A 26,243-nucleotide genomic window follows, 5' to 3' on the forward strand; every position below is an offset into this window, starting at 1 on the left:
ATGAATATCGCATTTGAATTTTCCCTAAATAAGTATTTTTCCAGGTATAAAGCAAAAATATGTGTGAGCTTGCACGTACAATGGCCACCACTTACAAGATAAATAATTACATTGCTTAATATTTGGAAATATATGTATTTGTCGAAAAATTGAAATGCTATATTCGTTTTCAGCACACCCAAAAACCTAAAAATAAAACCCAAGTTTTTAAGTTAGGTTTTGTGTTGGTCTACCAGGCGACAATTACCAAATAAACACTACCTCTACAAAAACAAAGACTAAAGGGTATTTAAAAAAATGGGTGCAGATTTTAGGCTAAATTAATATAGAAAAAGGATCACCCTACTTTTTAAAACTATAATTCCTTCATACCTTAGAAACTACTCATTTCCTTGGATTTTAACTAGCATTTTCGTTTTCAGCACCTTTGGATGACCTATAATAGTAGTAATTTTAAAGTTTTTTTTTGTGAGTGGAAAGATACTGCCCCTTTTACCAATATGTTAATCATAATAATTTGTTTTCCTAATTTTGCATAGGAATTACAAAATGGCTGATATTTCCTCAAAATCTCTGGTGTTGATGGAGACGAGACGAAAACTTGCTGCTATGGTTTTAAATGATTTGATATAAAAACAAGGAGAGACTTGATTCCAAATATTTCTCTGATGTTATATCTCCCATCTTTTGGAAATAGGCTATGATTATGAATATCCCCAGTATCAAATAATCCTTATACACTGTGAAATTTACTTATGAATGTATGAAAACCAAAGAGGGGAAATATAACATTTGAGAAAATATTGTGAATCAAGTCTTCCGTTGCTGTTATTTCAGATCATTTGAAACCATAGCAGCAAGTTGTTGTCTCTCCCTGATCAAAGCCAGATATTATCAGAAATTGCCTACATTTGTATATATAGTGTCCTGGCAAGCCAGATTTAGTTTTGCTGCTTTGGAATGATTTTTGCTCAGATATTTTTCTTGGGTGTCTCACTTGTCGCCTTGCAAAACAACTAATATAGATATACCCCTTTTTTAGCAATTTTATAAATTCGAGATCTCAACAACTATTGATAAAAATGTAACAAATGATGGCTCGTTGGAAAGCTATGACTAGAATTGTATAGTGGTCAATATAACATTTGCTCTTAAGGTCGAACATTTTAGTTTTAAAAAGTGGAGGATCACTTTTCTATATTAATTTTACATAAAATCAGCACCTACTTCATGTCCACCTTTTGGGTGGGTGGCTGTTATTTTTTTTAGGGGTTTTATTTATTGTGGACTGATAGAGCAATACAAAACTTGCCTTAAAAAACTTGTTTTTACAATGTTTTTGGGTGTCCGTAAAAAAAACATCGCATTTAGATTTTCTGCAAATAAGTGTCTTTTCGGGTATTAAGCAAAAATATATGCACGCTTGCTTATACAACAATGACCACCACTTATAACATAAATAATTACATTGTTAATAATTATATCTATATTAATTTAACGTAAAATTAATAACCACTTTAGAACTACCTTTTTTTAGAGGGTAGGGCGACTATTATTTGGGGGGGGGGGTCGTGTTTATTTTATGATTGTAGCCTGATAGACAAACAAAAAACCTACCTTAGAAAAGTAGTTTTTTCTATGTTTTCTGGTGTGCTGGAAATGAATATCGCATTTATATTTCCCACAAATAAGTATTTTTCAGGGTATTAAGCAATGCAATTATTTATGTTATAAGTGTTGGACATTGTTGTATGCGCTTAAGAAAAATTTAAATGCTATATTAAAAACCAATTGAAAACAAGTTTTGAAGGCAGGTATTGTGTGGAACCTATATTTTCAAACCAATAAAATATGGCCAAATTTGCCTACATTTGTATATATAGTGTCTTTGCAAGCTAGCTTCAGTTCAAAATCTTGGCAACTATCGATCAGAATTCAACAAATGAAGACTCGTTGGAAAGCTAATGATCTGAATTGTGTAATGGCATTTACTCTTAGGGTCGCACATTTTCCATATTAATTTAATGTAAAATGAGCATCTACTTTATGGCCACCGTTTTGAGTTTTTGTAATATTTTTAGGGGTGGTGTTTATTGTGGACTGGTAGACCAACATGAAGTCTACATTAAAAACTTTTTATAGGTTTCGGGAGTTCTGAAAACGAATTTTGCATTTATATTTTCCGGAAATATGTATTTTTTCGGATATTAAGTAAAAAATGTGCATACACTTGCACATACAACAATGGCCACCACTTATAAATAATTACATTGCTTAATATCCAAAAAGATACTTATTGGGTGGAAATTTAAATGCATCATTCGTTTTCAGCTCACTCGAAAACTTATAGAAAACAAGTTTTTTAAGGTAGGTTTTGTATTCATCTACCAGGCAACAATTACCAAATAAACACCACCCTCCACCCAAAATAACAGACGCCCCCGCCTCTAAAAAAAAGGTAATAATAAAGTGAGTGTTCATTTTACATTAAATTAATATAGAAAAATGATCCACCTTGGAAACTACTCGTTTCTAGGGATTTTAACGGTTATTTTCGTTTTCAGCACAATGACAATATTAATTTAAAAAGAAAAATTGTGGGTGAAAAGGTACCAGCAAGTTGTCGTCTCTCCTTCATACATGGGAATATATATATATATATATATATATATATATATATATATATATATATGCTCGTAGCCAATTGAATATAGAAATGCTCATATCTTTGGTTCTATGGGACAAAACTACAGGCTTTGTAAAATCATAATACAATTCGATGGTTAAAACTTGATGACAATTTGTAAAAAAGAACCTATATTTTCAAACCAATAAAATAGGGCCAAATTTGTGTACATTTGTATATAAAGTGTCCTGGCAAGCAAACTTTAGTTTTGCTGCATGAGATAAATTTTGCTTAGGGTTTTTTTTTTTTTGCTTGCGTGTCTTCCTTATGGCCTTGTCAAGCCACTAATATAAATATACCACCTTTTTTAAACAATTTTCTAAGTCTGAAATCTCGGAGACAATTGATCCGAATTTAACAAATGAAGGCTTGTTGTAAAGCTAATGACCTTAATTGTGTAGTAGGCTATGTGACATTTGCTCTTAGGATTGCACATTATTGTTTTAAAAAGTGGAGGATCACTTTTCTCTATTAATCTAATGTAAACTGACCTACTTTAAGGACACCTTTTGGCGTGGTATTTTATTTTATTTAGAGGTGGTGTTTATTGTAAACTGTAAGACCAACTCAAAACCTACATTAAAAACTTTTTTCTATAGGTATTCAGGTGCACTGAAAAATTAATATTGCATTTAAATTTTCCGCAAATAAGTATTTTTCCAGGTATTAAGAAAAATTGTGTGTGCTTGCATGTACAACAATGACCACCACTTACAAGATAAATAATTACACTGCTTAATATCTGAAATACACTTATTTGCGTAAAATTTAAATTCGATATTCATTTCAACACACCTGAAAACCTATAGAAAACACGTTTATTGAGGTAGGTTTTGTGTTGGTCTAATCTTCCCTTAATGTTATTTCAGATCATTTGAAACTATACCAGCAAGTTATAATCTCCATCAAGCTCAGACGTTATGGACCCCCCCCCCAAAAAAAACCCCAAAAACACACACACACACACACACACACACACACACACACACACACACACACATGTGTGACCATCTTTTACTTTATATATATATAAATATATATATATATATATATATATATATATATATATATATATATGCTCGTAGCACAATTGAATATTGAAATTCTAAAATGTTTTTTTTTTTTGCTTAGGTGTCTCTCCTGTTGCCTTAACAGGCAATTAATATAAATATATCACCTTTTTTTAGCAATTTTATAAGTTCGAAATGTCAGCAACTATTGATTAGAATTCAACAAATGAAGACTCGTTGGAAAGCTAATGATCTGAATTGTGCAGTGGGCTGTGTGACATTTTCCCTTTAGGTCGCACATTTTTGATATTAAGTTAACGTAAAATAAGCATCTACTTTATGGCAAACTACATGAAATTTTAAATTTAAGTGCGATATTCGTTTTCAGCACACTCGAAAACCTAAAGAAAACAAGTTTTTTAAGGTAGGTTTTGTGTTGATTTACCAGGCCACGATTATAAAATAATCAACCTCCTAAGAAAAAAAAAAAAACGAAAAAGAGTTGTTATAAAATGTGTCTTTATTTTACGTTCAATTATTATAGAAAAATGATCTACCCATACGTTTTAAAATTATAATTAATTCATATCATTCACACTATATTTCCTGTTTGGGAGACTTAAACTTGTTGCTATGGTTTTAAATTATTTTAAATAACAACAAGGGGAGACTTGATTCCAAATATTTCTCAGATTTTATATCTCTCATCTCCAGTATTAAATAATCTTTATACACTGAAATTTACTTTATGTATGAAAATCAAAGATGGGAGATATAACATATGAGTAATATTTAGAATCAAGTCTCCTCTTGTTGTTATTTCAGATTATTTGAGCAGCAAGTTTTAGTCTCACCTCCGTTGGGCCCAGATGTTTTAGGGAACTATTAGATATTTTGTAATTCACATGCAAAACGATGAAAAAAAATGGCTATGATTTATACATTTTATGACTGTAAAAAGTGCCAAAAATAGGCTTTTGAGGATGGATTATTTTCTATATGTGCGACAATAAAATCATTTTTGGGGGGATTTTATTTCTTTAGGAGTAGTGTTTATTATAGACTAGTGAATCAACTACAAACCTACATTTAAAAACAGTTTTTCTATAGGTTTTGGGTGTGCTGAAAATGAATATCGAATTTGAATTTTCCCTAAATAAGTATTTTTCCAGGTATAAAGCAAAAATATGTGTGAACTTGCACGTACAATGGCCACCACTTACAAGATAAATAATTACATTGCTTAATATTTGGAAATATATGTATTTGTCGAAAAATTGAAATGCTATATTTGTTTTTAGCACACCCAAAAACCTAAAAATAAAACCCAAGTTTTTAAGTTAGGTTTTGTGTTGGTCTACCAGGCGACAATTACCAAATAAACACTACCTCTACAAAAACAAAGACTAAAGGGTATTTAAAAAAATGGGTGCAGATTTTAGGCTAAATTAATATAGAAAAAGGATCACCCTACTTTTTAAAACTATAATTCCTTCATACCTTAGAAACTACTCATTTCCTGGGATTTTAACTAGCATTTTCGTTTTCAGCACCTTTGGATGACCTATAATAGTAGTAATTTTAAAGTTTTTTTTTGTGAGTGGAAAGATACTGCCCCTTTTACCAATATGTTAATCATAGTAATTTGTTTTCCTAATTTTGCATAGGAATTACAAAATGGCTGATATTTCCTCAAAATCTCTGGTGTTGATGGAGACGAGACGAAAACTTGCTGCTATGGTTTCAAATGATTTGATATAAAAACAAGGAGAGACTTGATTCCAAATATTTCTCTGATGTTATATCTCCCATCTTTTGGAAATAGGCTATAATTATGAATATCCCCAGTATCAAATAATCCTTATACACTGTGAAATTTACTTATGAATGTATGAAAACCAAAGAGGGGAAATATAACATTTGAGAAAATATTGTGAATCAAGTCTTCCGTTGCTGTTATTTCAGATCATTTGACACCATAGCAGCAAGTTGTTGTCTCTCCCTGATCAAAGCCAGATATTATCAGAAATTGCCTACATTTGTATATATAGTGTCCTGGCAAGCCAGATTTAGTTTTGCTGCTTTGGAATGATTTTTGCTTAGATATTTTTCTTGGGTGTCTCACTCGTCGCCTTGCAAAACAACTAATATAGATATACCCCTTTTTTAGCAATTTTATAAATTCGAGATCTCAACAACTATTGATAAAAATTTAACAAATGATGGCTCGTTGGAAAGCTAATGACTAGAATTGTATAGTGGTCAATATTACATTTGCTCTTAAGGTCAAACATTTTAGTTTTAAAAAGTGGAGGATCACTTTTCTATATTAATTTAACATAAAATCAGCACCTACTTCATGTCCACCTTTTGGGTGGGTGGCTGTTATTTTTTTTTAGTGGTTTTATTTATTGTGGACTGATAGACCAATACAAAACTTGCCTTAAAAAACTTGTTTTTTAAATGTTTTGGGGTGTCCGTAAAAAAAACATCGCATTTAGATTTTCTGCAAATAAGTGTCTTTTCGGGTATTAAGCAAAAATATATGCACGCTTGCTTATACAACAATGACCACCACTTATAACATAAATAATTACATTGTCAATAATTACATCTATATTAATTTAACGTAAAATTAATAACTATTTTAAAACTACCTTTTTTTAGGGGGTAGGGCGACTATTATTTGGGGGGGGGTCGTGTTTATTTGATGATTGTAGCTTGATAGACAAACAAAAAACCTACCTTAGAAAAGTAGTTTTTTCTATGTTTTCTGGTGTGCTGGAAATGAATATCGCATTTATATTTCCCACAAATAAGTATTTTTCAGGGTATTAAGCAATGCAATTATTTATGCTATAAGTGTTGGACATTGTTGTATGCGCTTAAGAAAAATTTAAATGCTATATTAAAAACCAATTGAAAACAAGTTTTGAAGGCAGGTATTGTGTGGAACCTATATTTTCAAACCAATAAAATATGGCCAAATTTGCCTACATTTGTATATATAATGTCCTTGCAAGCCAGCTTCAGTTCAAAATCTTGGCAACTATCGATCAGAATTCAACAAATGAAGACTCGTTGGAAAGCTAATGATCTGAATTGTGTAATGGCATTTACTCTTAGGATCGCACATTTCCAATATTAATTTAATGTAAAATGAGCATCTACTTTATGGCCACCGTTTTGAGTTTTTGTAATATTTTTAGGGGTGGTGTCTATTGTGGACTTGTAGACCAACACGAAGTCTACATTAAAAACTTTCTATAGGTTTCGGGAGTTCTGAAAACGAATTTTGCATTTATATTTTCCGGAAATATATATTTTTTCGGATATTAAGTAAAAAATGTGCATACACTTGCACATACAACAATGGCCACCACTTATAAATAATTACATTGCTTAATATCCAAAAAGATACTTATTGGGTGGAAATTTAAATGCATCAGTCGTTTTCAGCTCACTCGAAAACTTATAGAAAACAAGTTTTTTAAGGTAGGTTTTGTATTCATCTACCAGGCAACAATTACCAAATAAACACCACCCTCCACCCAAAATAACAGACGCCCCCGCCTCTAAAAAAAAGGTAATAATAAAGTGAGTGTTCATTTTACATTAAATTAATATAGAAAAATGATCCACCTTGGAAACTACTCGTTTCTAGGGATTTTAACGGTTATTTTCGTTTTCAGCACAATGACAATATTAATTAAAAAAGAAAATTGTGGGTGAAAAGGTACCAGCAAGTTGTCGTCTCTCCTTCATACATGGGAATATATATATATATATATATATATATATATATATATGCTCGTAGCCAATTGAATATAGAAATGCTCATATCTTTGGTTCTATGGGACAAAACTACAGGCTTTGTAAAATCATAATACAATTTGATGGTTAAAACTTGATGACAATTTGTAAAAAAGAACCTATATTTTCAAACCAATAAAATATGGCCAAATTTGTGTACATTTGTATATAAAGTGTCCTGGCAAGCCAACTTTAGTTTTGTTGCATGAGATAAATTTTGCTTAGGGTTTTTTTTTTGCTTGCGTGTCTTCCTTATGGCCTTGTCAAGCCACTAATATAAATATACCACCTTTTTTAATCAATTTTCTAAGTCTGAAATCTCGGAGACAATTGATCCGAATTTAACGAATGAAGGCTTGTTGCAAAGCTAATGACCTTAATTGTGTAGTAGGCTATGTGACATTTGCTCTTAGGATTGCACATTATTGTTTTAAAAAGTGGAGGATCACTTTTCTCTATTAATCTAATGTAAACTGACCTACTTTAAGGACACCTTTTGGCGTGGTATTTTATTTTATTTAGAGGTGGTGTTTATTGTAAACTGTAAGACCAACTCAAAACCTACATTAAAAACTTTTTTCTATAGGTATTCAGGTGCACTGAAAAATTAATATTGCATTTAAATTTTCCGCAAATAAGTATTTTTCCAGGTATTAAGAAAAATTGTGTGTGCTTGCATGACCACCACTTACAAGATAAATAATTACACTGCTTAATATCTGAAATACACTTATTTGCGTAAAATTTAAATTCGATATTCATTTCAACACACCTGAAAACCTATAGAAAACACGTTTATTGAGGTAGGTTTTGTGTTGGTCTAATCTTCCCTTAATGTTATTTCAGATCATTTGAAACTATACCAGCAAGTTATAATCTCCATCAAGCTCAGACGTTATGGACCCCCCCCCCCAAAAAAACACACACACACACACACACACACACACACACACACACACACACACACACACACGTGTGTGACCATCTTTTACTTTATATATATATATATATATATATATATATATATATATATGCTCGTAACACAATTGAATATTGAAATTCTAAAATGTTTTTTTTTTTTTGCTTAGGTGTCTCTCCTGTTGCCTTAACAGGCAATTAATATAAATATATCACTTTTTTTTAGCAATTTTATAAGTTCGAAATGTCAGCAACTATTGATTAGAATTCAACAAATGAAGACTCGTTGGAAAGCTAATGATCTGAATTGTGCAGTGGGCTGTGTGACATTTTCCCTTTAGGTCGCACATTTTTGATATTAAGTTAACGTAAAATAAGCATCTACTTTATGGCAAACTACATGAAATTTTAAATTTAAGTGCGATATTCGTTTTCAGCACACTCGAAAACCTAAAGAAAACAAGTTTTTTAAGGTAGGTTTTGTGTTGGTTTACCAGGCCACGATTATAAAATAATCAACCTCCTAAGAAAAAAAAAAAACGAAAAAGAGTAGTTATAAAATGTGTCTTTATTTTACATTCAATTATTATAGAAAAATGATCCACCCATACGTTTTAAAATTATAATTAATTCATATCATTCACACTATATTTCCTGTTTGGGAGACTTAAACTTGTTGCTATGGTTTTAAATTATTTTAAATAACAACCAGGGGAGACTTGATTCCAAATATTTCTCAGATTTTATATCTCTCATTTCCAGTATTAAATAATCTTTATACACTGAAATTTACTTTATGTATGAAAACCAAAGACGGGAGATATAACATATGAGTAATATTTAGAATCAAGTCTCCTCTTGTTGTTATTTCAGATCATTTGAGCAGCAAGTTTTAGTCTCACCTCCGTTGGGCCCAGATGTTTTAGGGAACTATTAGATATTTTGTAATTCACATGCAAAACGATGAAAAAAAATGGCTATGATTTATACATTTTATGACTGTAAAAAGTGCCAAAAATAGGCTTTTGAGGATGGATTATTTTCTATATGTGCGACAATAAAATCATTTTTGGGGGGATTTTATTTCTTTAGGAGTAGTGTTTATTATAGACTAGTGAACCAACTACAAACCTACATTTAAAAACAGTTTTTCTATAGGTTTTGGGTGTGCTGAAAATGAATATCGAATTTGATTTTCCCTAAATAATTATTTTTCCAGGTATAAAGCAAAAATATGTGTGAACTTGCACGTACAATGGCCACCACTTACAAGATAAATAATTACATTGCTTAATATTTGGAAATATATGTATTTGTCGAAAAATTGAAATGCTATATTTGTTTTTAGCACACCCCAAAACCTAAAAATAAAACCCAAGTTTTTAAGTTAGGTTTTGTGTTGGTCTACCAGGCGACAATTACCAAATAAACACTACCTCTACAAAAACAAAGACTAAAGGGTATTTAAAAAAATGGGTGCAGATTTTAGGCTAAATTAATATAGAAAAAGGATCACCCTACTTTTTAAAACTATAATTCCTTCATACCTTAGAAACTACTCATTTCCTGGGATTTTAACTGGCATTTTCGTTTTCAGCACCTTTGGATGACCTATAATAGTAGTAATTTTAAAGTTTTTTTTTGTGAGTGGAAAGATACTGCCCCTTTTACCAATATGTTAATCATAGTAATTTGTTTTCCTAATTTTGCATAGGAATTACAAAATGGCTGATATTTCCTCAAAATCTCTGGTGTTGATGGAGACGAGACGAAAACTTGCTGCTATGGTTTCAAATGATTTGATATAAAAACAAGGAGAGACTTGATTCCAAATATTTCTCTGATGTTATATCTCCCATCTTTTGGAAATAGGTTATGATTATGAATATCCCCAGTATCAAATAATCCTTATACACTGTGAAATTTACTTATTAATGTATGAAAACCAAAGAGGGGAAATATAACATTTGAGAAAATATTGTGAATCAAGTCTTCCGTTGCTGTTATTTCAGATCATTTGAAACCATAGCAGAAAGTTGTTGTCTCTCCCTGATCAAAGCCAGATATTATCAGAAATTGCCTACATTTGTATATATAGTGTCCTGGCAAGCCAGATTTAGTTTTGCTGCTTTGGAATGATTTTTGCTCAGATATTTTTCTTGGGTGTCTCACTTGTCGCCTTGCCAAACAACTAATATAGATATACCCCTTTTTTAGCAATTTTATAAATTCGAAATCTACTTTATGTATGAAAACCAAAGACGGGAGATATAACATATGAGTAATATTTAGAATCAAGTCTCCTCTTTTTGTTATTTCAGATCATTTGAGCAGCAAGTTTTAGTCTCACCTCCGTTGGGCCCAGATGTTTTAGGGAACTATTAGATATTTTGTAATTCACATGCAAAACGATGAAAAAAAATGGCTATGAATTATACATTTTATGACTGTAAAAAGTGCCAAAAATAGGCTTTTGAGGATGGATTATTTTCTATATGTGCGACAATAAAATCATTTTTGGGGGGATTTTATTTCTTTAGGAGTAGTGTTTATTATAGACTAGTGAATCAACTACAAACCTACATTTAAAAACAGTTTTTCTATAGGTTTTGGGTGTGCTGAAAATGAATATCGAATTTGATTTTCCCTAAATAATTATTTTTCCAGGTATAAAGCAAAAATATGTGTGAACTTGCATGTACAATGGCCACCACTTACAAGATAAATAATTACATTGCTTAATATTTGGAAATATATGTATTTGTCGAAAAATTGAAATGCTATATTTGTTTTTAGCACACCCAAAAACCTAAAAATAAAACCCAAGTTTTTAAGTTAGGTTTTGTGTTGGTCTACCAGGCGACAATTACCAAATAAACACTACCTCTACAAAAACAAAGACTAAAGGGTATTTAAAAAAATGGGTGCAGATTTTAGGCTAAATTAATATAGAAAAAGGATCACCCTACTTTTTAAAACTATAATTCCTTCATACCTTAGAAACTACTCATTTCCTTGGATTTTAACTAGCATTTTCGTTTTCAGCACCTTTGGATGACCTATAATAGTAGTAATTTTAAAGTTTTTTTTTGTGAGTGGAAAGATACTGCCCCTTTTACCAATATGTTAATCATAGTAATTTGTTTTCCTAATTTTGCATAGGAATTACAAAATGGCTGATATTTCCTCAAAATCTCTGGTGTTGATGGAGACGAGACGAAAACTTGCTGCTATGGTTTCAAATGATTTGATATAAAAACAAGGAGAGACTTGATTCCAAATATTTCTTCCTTATGGCCTTGTCAAGCCACTAATATAAATATACCACCTTTTTTAAACAATTTTCTAAGTCTGAAATCTCGGAGACAATTGATCCGAATTTAACAAATGAAGGCTTGTTGTAAAGCTAATGACCTTAATTGTGTAGTAGGCTATGTGACATTTGCTCTTAGGATTGCACATTATTGTTTTAAAAAGTGGAGGATCACTTTTCTCTATTAATCTAATGTAAACTGACCTACTTTAAGGACACCTTTTGGCGTGGTATTTTATTTTATTTAGAGGTGGTGTTTATTGTAAACTGTAAGACCAACTCAAAACCTACATTAAAAACTTTTTTCTATAGGTATTCAGGTGCACTGAAAAATTAATATTGCATTTAAATTTTCCGCAAATAAGTATTTTTCCAGGTATTAAGAAAAATTGTGTGTGCTTGCATGTACAACAATGACCACCACTTACAAGATAAATAATTACACTGCTTAATATCTGAAATACACTTATTTGCGTAAAATTTAAATTCGATATTCATTTCAACACACCTGAAAACCTATAGAAAACACGTTTATTGAGGTAGGTTTTGTGTTGGTCTAATCTTCCCTTAATGTTATTTCAGATCATTTGAAACTATACCAGCAAGTTATAATCTCCATCAAGCTCAGATGTTATGGACCCCCCCCCCAAAAAAAAAAACCCCAAAAACAAACAAAAACACACACACACACACACACACACACACACACACACACACACACACACACACACACACACACACACACATGTGTGACCATCTTTTACTTTATATATATATATATATATATATATATATATATATATATATATATATATATATGCTCGTAGCACAATTGAATATTGAAATTCTAAAATGTTTTTTTTTTTTTGCTTAGGTGTCTCTCCTGTTGCCTTAACAGGCAATTAATATAAATATATCACCTTTTTTTAGCAATTTTATAAGTTCGAAATGTCAGCAACTATTGATTAGAATTCAACAAATGAAGACTCGTTGGAAAGCTAATGATCTGAATTGTGCAGTGGGCTGTGTGACATTTTCCCTTTGGGTCGCACATTTTTGATATTAAGTTAACGTAAAATAAGCATCTACTTTATGGCAAACTACATGAAATTTTAAATTTAAGTGCGATATTCGTTTTCAGCACACTCGAAAACCTAAAGAAAACAAGTTTTTTAAGGTAGGTTTTGTGTTGGTTTACCAGGCCACGATTATAAAATAATCAACCTCCTAAAAAAAAAAAAACGAAAAAGAGTAGTTATAAAATGTGTCTTTATTTTACATTCAATTATTATAGAAAAATGATCCACCCATACGTTTTAAAATTATAATTAATTCATATCATTCACACTATATTTCCTGTTTGGGAGACTTAAACTTGTTGCTATGGTTTTAAATTATTTTAAATAACAACAAGGGGAGACTTGATTCCAAATATTTCTCAGATTTTATATCTCTCATCTCCAGTATTAAATAATCTTTATACACTGAAATTTACTTTATGTATGAAAACCAAAGACGGGAGATATAACATATGAGTAATATTTAGAATCAAGTCTCCTCTTGTTGTTATTTCAGATCATTTGAGCAGCAAGTTTTAGTCTCACCTCCGTTGGGCCCAGATGTTTTAGGGAACTATTAGATATTTTGTAATTCACATGCAAAACGATGAAAAAAAATGGCTATGAATTATACATTTTATGACTGTAAAAAGTGCCAAAAATAGGCTTTTGAGGATGGATTATTTTCTATATGTGCGACAATAAAATCATTTTTGGGGGGATTTTATTTCTTTAGGAGTAGTGTTTATTATAGACTAGTGAATCAACTACAAACCTACATTTAAAAACAGTTTTTCTATAGGTTTTGGGTGTGCTGAAAATGAATATCGAATTTGATTTTCCCTAAATAATTATTTTTCCAGGTATAAAGCAAAAATATGTGTGAACTTGCACGTACAATGGCCACCACTTACAAGATAAATAATTACATTGCTTAATATTTGGAAATATATGTATTTGTCGAAAAATTGAAATGCTATATTTGTTTTTAGCACACCCAAAAACCTAAAAATAAAACCCAAGTTTTTAAGTTAGGTTTTGTGTTGGTCTACCAGGCGACAATTACCAAATAAACACTACCTCTACAAAAACAAAGACTAAAGGGTATTTAAAAAAATGGGTGCAGATTTTAGGCTAAATTAATATAGAAAAAGGATCACCCTACTTTTTAAAACTATAATTCCTTCATACCTTAGAAACTACTCATTTCCTTGGATTTTAACTAGCATTTTCGTTTTCAGCACCTTTGGATGACCTATAATAGTAGTAATTTTAAAGTTTTTTTTTGTGAGTGGAAAGATACTGCCCCTTTTACCAATATGTTAATCATAGTCATTTGTTTTCCTAATTTTGCATAGGAATTACAAAATGGCTGATATTTCCTCAAAATCTCTGGTGTTGATGGAGACGAGACGAAAACTTGCTGCTATGGTTTCAAATGATTTGATATAAAAACAAGGAGAGACTTGATTCCAAATATTTCTCTGATGTTATATCTCCCATCTTTTGGAAATAGGCTATGATTATGAATATCCCCAGTATCAAATAATCCTTATACACTGTGAAATTTACTTATGAATGTATGAAAACCAAAGAGGGGAAATATAACATTTGAGAAAATATTGTGAATCAAGTCTTCCGTTGCTGTTATTTCAGATCATTTGAAACCATAGCAGCAAGTTGTTGTCTCTCCCTGATCAAAGCCAGATATTATCAGAAATTGCCTACATTTGTATATATAGTGTCCTGGCAAGCCAGATTTAGTTTTGCTGCTTTGGAATGATTTTTGCTCAGATATTTTTCTTGGGTGTCTCACTTGTCGCCTTGCCAAACAACTAATATAGATATACCCCTTTTTTAGCAATTTTATAAATTCGAAATCTCAACAACTATTTATAAGAATTTAACAAATGAAGGCTCGTTGGAAAGCTAATGACTAGAATTGTATAGTGGTCAATATTACATTTGCTCTTAAGGTCGAACATTTTAGTTTTAAAAAGTGGAGGATCACTTTTCTATATTAATATTGCTTAATATCCAAAAAGATACTTATTGGGTGAAAATTTAAATGCATCATTCGTTTTCAGCTCACTCGAAAACTTATAGAAAACAAGTTTTTTAAGGTAGGTTTTGTATTCATCTACCAGGCAACAATTACCAAATAAACACCACCCTCCACCCAAAATAACAGACGCCCCCGCCTCTAAAAAAAAGGTAATAATAAAGTGAGTGTTCATTTTACATTAAATTAATATAGAAAAATGATCCACCTTGGAAACTACTCGTTTCTAGGGATTTTAACGGTTATTTTCGTTTTCAGCACAATGACAATATTAATTTAAAAAAAAATTTGTGGGTGAAAAGGTACCAGCAAGTTGTCGTCTCTCCTTCATACATGGGAATATATATATATATATATATATATATATATATATATATATATATATATATATATATATGCTCGTAGCCAATTGAATATAGAAATGCTCATATCTTTGGTTCTATGGGACAAAACTACAGGCTTTGTAAAATCATAATACAATTCGATGGTTAAAACTTGATGACAATTTGTAAAAAAGAACCTATATTTTCAAACCAATAAAATATGGCCAAATTTGTGTACATTTGTATATAAAGTGTCCTGGCAAGCAAACTTTAGTTTTGCTGCATGAGATAAATTTTGCTTAGGGTTTTTTTTTTTGCTTGCGTGTCTTCCTTATGGCCTTGTCAAGCCACTAATATAAATATACCACCTTTTTTAAACAATTTTCTAAGTCTGAAATCTCGGAGACAATTGATCCGAATTTTACAAATGAAGGCTTGTTGTAAAGCTAATGACCTTAATTGTGTAGTAGGCTATGTGACATTTGCTCTTAGGATTGCACATTATTGTTTTAAAAAGTGGAGGATCACTTTTCTCTATTAATCTAATGTAAACTGACCTACTTTAAGGACACCTTTTGGCGTGGTATTTTATTTTATTTAGAGGTGGTGTTTATTGTAAACTGTAAGACCAACTCAAAACCTACATTAAAAACTTTTTTCTATAGGTATTCAGGTGCACTGAAAAATTAATATTGCATTTAAATTTTCCGCAAATAAGTATTTTTCCAGGTATTAAGAAAAATTGTGTGTGCTTGCATGTACAACAATGACCACCACTTACAAGATAAATAATTACACTGCTTAATATCTGAAATACACTTATTTGCGTAAAATTTAAATTCGATATTCATTTCAACACACCTGAAAACCTATAGAAAACACGTTTATTGAGGTAGGTTTTGTGTTGGTCTAATCTTCCCTTAATGTTATTTCAGATCATTTGAAACTATACCAGCAAGTTATAATCTCCATCAAGCTCAGATGTTATGGAACCCCCCCCCCAAAAAAAAACCCCAAAAAACAAACAAAAACACACACACACACACACACACACACACACACACACACACACACACACACACACACACACACACATGTGTGACCATCTTTTACTTTATATATATATATAAATATATATATATATATCCAGTATTAAATAATCTTTATACACTGAAATTTACTTTATGTATGAAAACCAAAGATGGGAGATATAACATATGAGTAATATTTAGAATCAAGTCTCCTCTTGTTGTTATTTCAGATCATTTGAGCAGCAAGTTTTAGTCTCACCTCCGTTGGGCCCAGATGTTTTAGGGAACTATTAGATATTTTGTAATTCACATGCAAAACGATGAAAAAAAATGGCTATGAATTATACATTTTATGACTGTAAAAAGTGCCAAAAATAGGTTTTTGAGGATGGATTATTTTCTATATGTGCGACAATAAAATCATTTTTGGGGGGATTTTATTTCTTTAGGAGTAGTGTTTATTATAGACTAGTGAACCAACTACAAACCTACATTTAAAAACAGTTTTTCTATAGGTTTTGGGTGTGCTGAAAATGAATATCGAATTTGATTTTCCCTAAATAATTATTTTTCCAGGTATAAAGCAAAAATATGTGTGAGCTTGCACGTACAATGGCCACCACTTACAAGATAAATAATTACATTGCTTAATATTTGGAAATATATGTATTTGTCGAAAAATTGAAATGCTATATTCGTTTTCAGCACACCCAAAAACCTAAAAATAAAACCCAAGTTTTTAAGTTAGGTTTTGTGTTGGTCTACCAGGCGACAATTACCAAATAAACACTACCTCTACAAAAACAAAGACTAAAGGGTATTTAAAAAAATGGGTGCAGATTTTAGGCTAAATTAATATAGAAAAAGGATTACCCTACTTTTTAAAGCTATAATTCCTTCATACCTTAGAAACTACTCATTTCCTGGGATTTTAACTGGCATTTTCGTTTTCAGCACCTTTGGATGACCTATAATAGTAGTAATTTTAAAGTTTTTTTTTGTGAGTGGAAAGATACTGCCCCTTTTACCAATATGTTAATCATAGTAATTTGTTTTCCTAATTTTGCATAGGAATTACAAAATGGCTGATATTTCCTCAAAATCTCTGGTGTTGATGGAGACGAGACGAAAACTTGCTGCTATGGTTTCAAATGATTTGATATAAAAACAAGGAGAGACTTGATTCCAAATATTTCTCTGATGTTATATCTCCCATCTTTTGGAAATAGGCTATAATTATGAATATCCCCAGTATCAAATAATCCTTATACACTGTGAAATTTACTTATGAATGTATGAAAACCAAAGAGGGGAAATATAACATTTGAGAAAATATTGTGAATCAAGTCTTCCGTTGCTGTTATTTCAGATCATTTGAAACCATAGCAGCAAGTTGTTGTCTCTCCCTGATCAAAGCCAGATATTATCAGAAATTGCCTACATTTGTATATATAGTGTCCTGGCAAGCCAGATTTAGTTTTGCTGCTTTGGAATGATTTTTGCTCAGATATTTTTCTTGGGTGTCTCACTTGTCGCCTTGCAAAACAACTAATATAGATATACCCCTTTTTTAGCAATTTTATAAATTCGAAATCTCAACAACTATTGATAAAAATTTAACAAATGATGGCTCGTTGGAAAGCTATGACTAGAATTGTATAGTGGTCAATATTACATTTGCTCTTAAGGTCAAACATTTTAGTTTTAAAAAGTGGAGGATCACTTTTCTATATTAATTTAACATAAAATCAGCACCTACTTCATGTCCACCTTTTGGGTGGGTGGCTGTTATTTTTTTTAGGGGTTTTATTTATTGTGGACTGATAGACCAATACAAAACTTGCCTTAAAAAACTTGTTTTTTAAATGTTTTGGGGTGTCCGTAAAAAAAACATCGCATTTAGATTTTCTGCAAATAAGTGTCTTTTCGGGTATTAAGCAAAAATATATGCACGCTTGCTTATACAACAATGACCACCACTTATAACATAAATAATTACATTGTCAATAATTACATCTATATTAATTTAACGTAAAATTAATAACTATTTTAGAACTACCTTTTTTTAGGGGGTAGGGCGACTATTATTTGGGGGGGGGGGTCGTGTTTATTTGATGATTGTAGCCTGATAGACAAACAAAAAACCTACCTTAGAAAAGTAGTTTTTTCTATGTTTTCTGGTGTGCTGGAAATGAATATCGCATTTATATTTCCCACAAATAAGTATTTTTCAGGGTATTAAGCAATGCAATTATTTATGTTATAAGTGTTGGACATTGTTGTATGCGCTTAAGAAAAATTTAAATGCTATATTAAAAACCAATTGAAAACAAGTTTTTTAAGGCAGGTATTGTGTGGAACCTATATTTTCAAACCAATAAAATATGGCCAAATTTGCCTACATTTGTATATATAATGTCCTTGCAAGCCAGCTTCAGTTCAAAATCTTGGCAACTATCGATCAGAATTCAACAAATGAAGACTCGTTGGAAAGCTAATGATCTGAATTGTGTAATGGCATTTACTCTTAGGATCGCACATTTCCAATATTAATTTAATGTAAAATGAGCATCTACTTTATGGCCACCGTTTTGAGTTTTTGTAATATTTTTAGGGGTGGTGTCTATTGTGGACTTGTAGACCAACACGAAGTCTACATTAAAAACTTTCTATAGGTTTCGGGAGTTCTGAAAACGAATTTTGCATTTATATTTTCCGGAAATATATATTTTTTCGGATATTAAGTAAAAAATGTGCATACACTTGCACATACAACAATGGCCACCACTTATAAATAATTACATTGCTTAATATCCAAAAAGATACTTATTGGGTGGAAATTTAAATGCATCAGTCGTTTTCAGCTCACTCGAAAACTTATAGAAAACAAGTTTTTTAAGGTAGGTTTTGTATTCATCTACCAGGCAACAATTACCAAATAAACACCACCCTCCACCCAAAATAACAGACGCCCCCGCCTCTAAAAAAAAGGTAATAATAAAGTGAGTGTTCATTTTACATTAAATTAATATAGAAAAATGATCCACCTTGGAAACTACTCGTTTCTAGGGATTTTAACGGTTATTTTCGTTTTCAGCACAATGACAATATTAATTAAAAAAGAAAATTGTGGGTGAAAAGGTACCAGCAAGTTGTCGTCTCTCCTTCATACATGGGAATATATATATATATATATATATATATATATATATATATATATATATATATATGCTCGTAGCCAATTGAATATAGAAATGCTCATATCTTTGGTTCTATGGGACAAAACTACAGGCTTTGTAAAATCATAATACAATTTGATGGTTAAAACTTGATGACAATTTGTAAAAAAGAACCTATATTTTCAAACCAATAAAATATGGCCAAATTTGTGTACATTTGTATATAAAGTGTCCTGGCAAGCCAACTTTAGTTTTGTTGCATGAGATAAATTTTGCTTAGGGTTTTTTTTTTGCTTGCGTGTCTTCCTTATGGCCTTGTCAAGCCACTAATATAAATATACCACCTTTTTTAATCAATTTTCTAAGTCTGAAATCTCGGAGACAATTGATCCGAATTTAACGAATGAAGGCTTGTTGCAAAGCTAATGACCTTAATTGTGTAGTAGGCTATGTGACATTTGCTCTTAGGATTGCACATTATTGTTTTAAAAAGTGGAGGATCACTTTTCTCTATTAATCTAATGTAAACTGACCTACTTTAAGGACACCTTTTGGCGTGGTATTTTATTTTATTTAGAGGTGGTGTTTATTGTAAACTGTAAGACCAACTCAAAACCTACATTAAAAACTTTTTTCTATAGGTATTCAGGTGCACTGAAAAATTAATATTGCATTTAAATTTTCCGCAAATAAGTATTTTTCCAGGTATTAAGAAAAATTGTGTGTGCTTGCATGTACAACAATGACCACCACTTACAAGATAAATAATTACACTGCTTAATATCTGAAATACACTTATTTGCGTAAAATTTAAATTCGATATTCATTTCAACACACCTGAAAACCTATAGAAAACACGTTTATTGAGGTAGGTTTTGTGTTGGTCTAATCTTCCCTTAATGTTATTTCAGATCATTTGAAACTATACCAGCAAGTTATAATCTCCATCAAGCTCAGACGTTATGGACCCCCCCCCCAAAAAAAAACAAAAACACACACACACACACACACACACACACACACACACACACACACACACACGTGTGTGACCATCTTTTACTTTATATATATATATATATATATATATATATATATATATATATATGCTCGTAACACAATTGAATATTGAAATTCTAAAATGTTTTGTTTTTTTTGCTTAGGTGTCTCTCCTGTTGCCTTAACAGGCAATTAATATAAATATATCACTTTTTTTTAGCAATTTTATAAGTTCGAAATGTCAGCAACTATTGATTAGAATTCAACAAATGAAGACTCGTTGGAAAGCTAATGATCTGAATTGTGCAGTGGGCTGTGTGACATTTTCCCTTTAGGTCGCACATTTTTGATATTAAGTTAACGTAAAATAAGCATCTACTTTATGGCAAACTACATGAAATTTTAAATTTAAGTGCGATATTCGTTTTCAGCACACTCGAAAACCTAAAGAAAACAAGTTTTTTAAGGTAGGTTTTGTGTTGGTTTACCAGGCCACGATTATAAAATAATCAACCTCCTAAGAAAAAAAAAAAACGAAAAAGAGTAGTTATAAAATGTGTCTTTATTTTACATTCAATTATTATAGAAAAATGATCCACCCATACGTTTTAAAATTATAATTAATTCATATCATTCACACTATATTTCCTGTTTGGGAGACTTAAACTTGTTGCTATGGTTTTAAATTATTTTAAATAACAACCAGGGGAGACTTGATTCCAAATATTTCTCAGATTTTATATCTCTCATTTCCAGTATTAAATAATCTTTATACACTGAAATTTACTTTATGTATGAAAACCAAAGACGGGAGATATAACATATGAGTAATATTTAGAATCAAGTCTCCTCTTGTTGTTATTTCAGATCATTTGAGCAGCAAGTTTTAGTCTCACCTCCGTTGGGCCCAGATGTTTTAGGGAACTATTAGATATTTTGTAATTCACATGCAAAACGATGAAAAAAAATGGCTATGATTTATACATTTTATGACTGTAAAAAGTGCCAAAAATAGGCTTTTGAGGATGGATTATTTTCTATATGTGCGACAATAAAATCATTTTTGGGGGGATTTTATTTCTTTAGGAGTAGTGTTTATTATAGACTAGTGAACCAACTACAAACCTACATTTAAAAACAGTTTTTCTATAGGTTTTGGGTGTGCTGAAAATGAATATCGAATTTGATTTTCCCTAAATAATTATTTTTCCAGGTATAAAGCAAAAATATGTGTGAACTTGCACGTACAATGGCCACCACTTACAAGATAAATAATTACATTGCTTAATATTTGGAAATATATGTATTTGTCGAAAAATTGAAATGCTATATTTGTTTTTAGCACACCCAAAAACCTAAAAATAAAACCCAAGTTTTTAAGTTAGGTTTTGTGTTGGTCTACCAGGCGACAATTACCAAATAAACACTACCTCTACAAAAACAAAGACTAAAGGGTATTTAAAAAAATGGGTGCAGATTTTAGGCTAAATTAATATAGAAAAAGGATCACCCTACTTTTTAAAACTATAATTCCTTCATACCTTAGAAACTACTCATTTCCTGGGATTTTAACTGGCATTTTCGTTTTCAGCACCTTTGGATGACCTATAATAGTAGTAATTTTAAAGTTTTTTTTTGTGAGTGGAAAGATACTGCCCCTTTTACCAATATGTTAATCATAGTCATTTGTTTTCCTAATTTTGCATAGGAATTACAAAATGGCTGATATTTCCTCAAAATCTCTGGTGTTGATGGAGACGAGACGAAAACTTGCTGCTATGGTTTCAAATGATTTGATATAAAAACAAGGAGAGACTTGATTCCAAATATTTCTTCCTTATGGCCTTGTCAAGCCACTAATATAAATATACCACCTTTTTTAAACAATTTTCTAAGTCTGAAATCTCGGAGACAATTGATCCGAATTTAACAAATGAAGGCTTGTTGTAAAGCTAATGACCTTAATTGTGTAGTAGGCTATGTGACATTTGCTCTTAGGATTGCACATTATTGTTTTAAAAAGTGGAGGATCACTTTTCTCTATTAATCTAATGTAAACTGACCTACTTTAAGGACACCTTTTGGCGTGGTATTTTATTTTATTTAGAGGTGGTGTTTATTGTAAACTGTAAGACCAACTCAAAACCTACATTAAAAACTTTTTTCTATAGGTATTCAGGTGCACTGAAAAATTAATATTGCATTTAAATTTTCCGCAAATAAGTATTTTTCCAGGTATTAAGAAAAATTGTGTGTGCTTGCATGTACAACAATGACCACCACTTACAAGATAAATAATTACACTGCTTAATATCTGAAATACACTTATTTGCGTAAAATTTAAATTCGATATTCATTTCAACACACCTGAAAACCTATAGAAAACACGTTTATTGAGGTAGGTTTTGTGTTGGTCTAATCTTCCCTTAATGTTATTTCAGATCATTTGAAACTATACCAGCAAGTTATAATCTCCATCAAGCTCAGATGTTATGGACCCCCCCCAAAAAAAAAACCCCAAAAAAACAAACAAAAACACACACACACACACACACACACACACACACACACACACACACACACACACACACACACACACACACACATGTGTGACCATCTTTTACTTTATATATATATATATATATATATATATATATATATATATATGCTCGTAGCACAATTGAATATTGAAATTCTAAAATGTTTTTTTTTTTTTGCTTAGGTGTCTCTCCTGTTGCCTTAACAGGCAATTAATATAAATATATCACCTTTTTTTAGCAATTTTATAAGTTCGAAATGTCAGCAACTATTGATTAGAATTCAACAAATGAAGACTCGTTGGAAAGCTAATGATCTGAATTGTGCAGTGGGCTGTGTGACATTTTCCCTTGGGGTCGCACATTTTTGATATTAAGTTAACGTAAAATAAGCATCTACTTTATGGCAAACTACATGAAATTTTAAATTTAAGTGCGATATTCGTTTTCAGCACACTCGAAAACCTAAAGAAAACAAGTTTTTTAAGGTAGGTTTTGTGTTGGTTTACCAGGCCACGATTATAAAATAATCAACCTCCTAAAAAAAAAAAAAACGAAAAAGAGTAGTTATAAAATGTGTCTTTATTTTACATTCAATTATTATAGAAAAATGATCCACCCATACGTTTTAAAATTATAATTAATTCATATCATTCACACTATATTTCCTGTTTGGGAGACTTAAACTTGTTGCTATGGTTTTAAATTATTTTAAATAACAACAAGGGGAGACTTGATTCCAAATATTTCTCAGATTTTATATCTCTCATCTCCAGTATTAAATAATCTTTATACACTGAAATTTACTTTATGTATGAAAACCAAAGACGGGAGATATAACATATGAGTAATATTTAGAATCAAGTCTCCTCTTGTTGTTATTTCAGATCATTTGAGCAGCAAGTTTTAGTCTCACCTCCGTTGGGCCCAGATGTTTTAGGGAACTATTAGATATTTTGTAATTCACATGCAAAACGATGAAAAAAAATGGCTATGAATTATACATTTTATGACTGTAAAAAGTGCCAAAAATAGGCTTTTGAGGATGGATTATTTTCTATATGTGCGACAATAAAATCATTTTTGGGGGGATTTTATTTCTTTAGGAGTAGTGTTTATTATAGACTAGTGAATCAACTACAAACCTACATTTAAAAACAGTTTTTCTATAGGTTTTGGGTGTGCTGAAAATGAATATCAAATTTGATTTTCCCTAAATAATTATTTTTCCAGGTATAAAGCAAAAATATGTGTGAACTTGCACGTACAATGGCCACCACTTACAAGATAAATAATTAAATTGCTTAATATTTGGAAATATATGTATTTGTCGAAAAATTGAAATGCTATATTTGTTTTTAGCACACCCAAAAACCTAAAAATAAAACCCAAGTTTTTAAGTTAGGTTTTGTGTTGGTCTACCAGGCGACAATTACCAAATAAACACTACCTCTACAAAAACAAAGACTAAAGGGTATTTAAAAAAATGGGTGCAGATTTTAGGCTAAATTAATATAGAAAAAGGATCACCCTACTTTTTAAAACTATAATTCCTTCATACCTTAGAAACTACTCATTTCCTTGGATTTTAACTAGCATTTTCGTTTTCAGCACCTTTGGATGACCTATAATAGTAGTAATTTTAAAGTTTTTTTTTGTGAGTGGAAAGATACTGCCCCTTTTACCAATATGTTAATCATAGTCATTTGTTTTCCTAATTTTGCATAGGAATTACAAAATGGCTGATATTTCCTCAAAATCTCTGGTGTTGATGGAGACGAGACGAAAACTTGCTGCTATGGTTTCAAATGATTTGATATAAAAACAAGGAGAGACTTGATTCCAAATATTTCTCTGATGTTATATCTCCCATCTTTTGGAAATAGGCTATGATTATGAATATCCCCAGTATCAAATAATCCTTATACACTGTGAAATTTACTTATTAATGTATGAAAACCAAAGAGGGGAAATATAACATTTGAGAAAATATTGTGAATCAAGTCTTCCGTTGCTGTTATTTCAGATCATTTGAAACCATAGCAGCAAGTTGTTGTCTCTCCCTGATCAAAGCCAGATATTATCAGAAATTGCCTACATTTGTATATATAGTGTCCTGGCAAGCCAGATTTAGTTTTGCTGCTTTGGAATGATTTTTGCTCAGATATTTTTCTTGGGTGTCTCACTTGTCGCCTTGCCAAACAACTAATATAGATATACCCCTTTTTTAGCAATTTTATAAATTCGAAATCTCAACAACTATTTATAAGAATTTAACAAATGAAGGCTCGTTGGAAAGCTAATGACTAGAATTGTATAGTGGTCAATATTACATTTGCTCTTAAGGTCGAACATTTTAGTTTTAAAAAGTGGAGGATCACTTTTCTATATTAATATTGCTTAATATCCAAAAAGATACTTATTGGGTGAAAATTTAAATGCATCATTCGTTTTCAGCTCACTCGAAAACTTATAGAAAACAAGTTTTTTAAGGTAGGTTTTGTATTCATCTACCAGGCAACAATTACCAAATAAACACCACCCTCCACCCAAAATAACAGACGCCCCCGCCTCTAAAAAAAAGGTAATAATAAAGTGAGTGTTCATTTTACATTAAATTAATATAGAAAAATGATCCACCTTGGAAACTACTCGTTTCTAGGGATTTTAACGGTTATTTTCGTTTTCAGCACAATGACAATATTAATTTAAAAAAAAATTTGTGGGTGAAAAGGTACCAGCAAGTTGTCGTCTCTCCTTCATACATGGGAATATATATATATATATATATATATATATATATATATATATATATATATATATATATATATATGCTCGTAGCCAATTGAATATAGAAATGCTCATATCTTTGGTTCTATGGGACAAAACTACAGGCTTTGTAAAATCATAATACAATTCGATGGTTAAAACTTGATGACAATTTGTAAAAAAGAACCTATATTTTCAAACCAATAAAATAGGGCCAAATTTGTGTACATTTGTATATAAAGTGTCCTGGCAAGCAAACTTTAGTTTTGCTGCATGAGATAAATTTTGCTTAGGGTTTTTTTTTTTGCTTGCGTGTCTTCCTTATGGCCTTGTCAAGCCACTAATATAAATATACCACCTTTTTTAAACAATTTTCTAAGTCTGAAATCTCGGAGACAATTGATCCGAATTTTACAAATGAAGGCTTGTTGTAAAGCTAATGACCTTAATTGTGTAGTAGGCTATGTGACATTTGCTCTTAGGATTGCACATTATTGTTTTAAAAAGTGGAGGATCACTTTTCTCTATTAATCTAATGTAAACTGACC

This window comes from Euprymna scolopes, chromosome 46, assembly GCF_053919585.1.
Source record: "Euprymna scolopes isolate OS-2025 chromosome 46, ASM5391958v1, whole genome shotgun sequence".
In the NCBI taxonomy this organism is placed as follows: Eukaryota; Metazoa; Mollusca; class Cephalopoda; order Sepiida; family Sepiolidae; genus Euprymna; species Euprymna scolopes.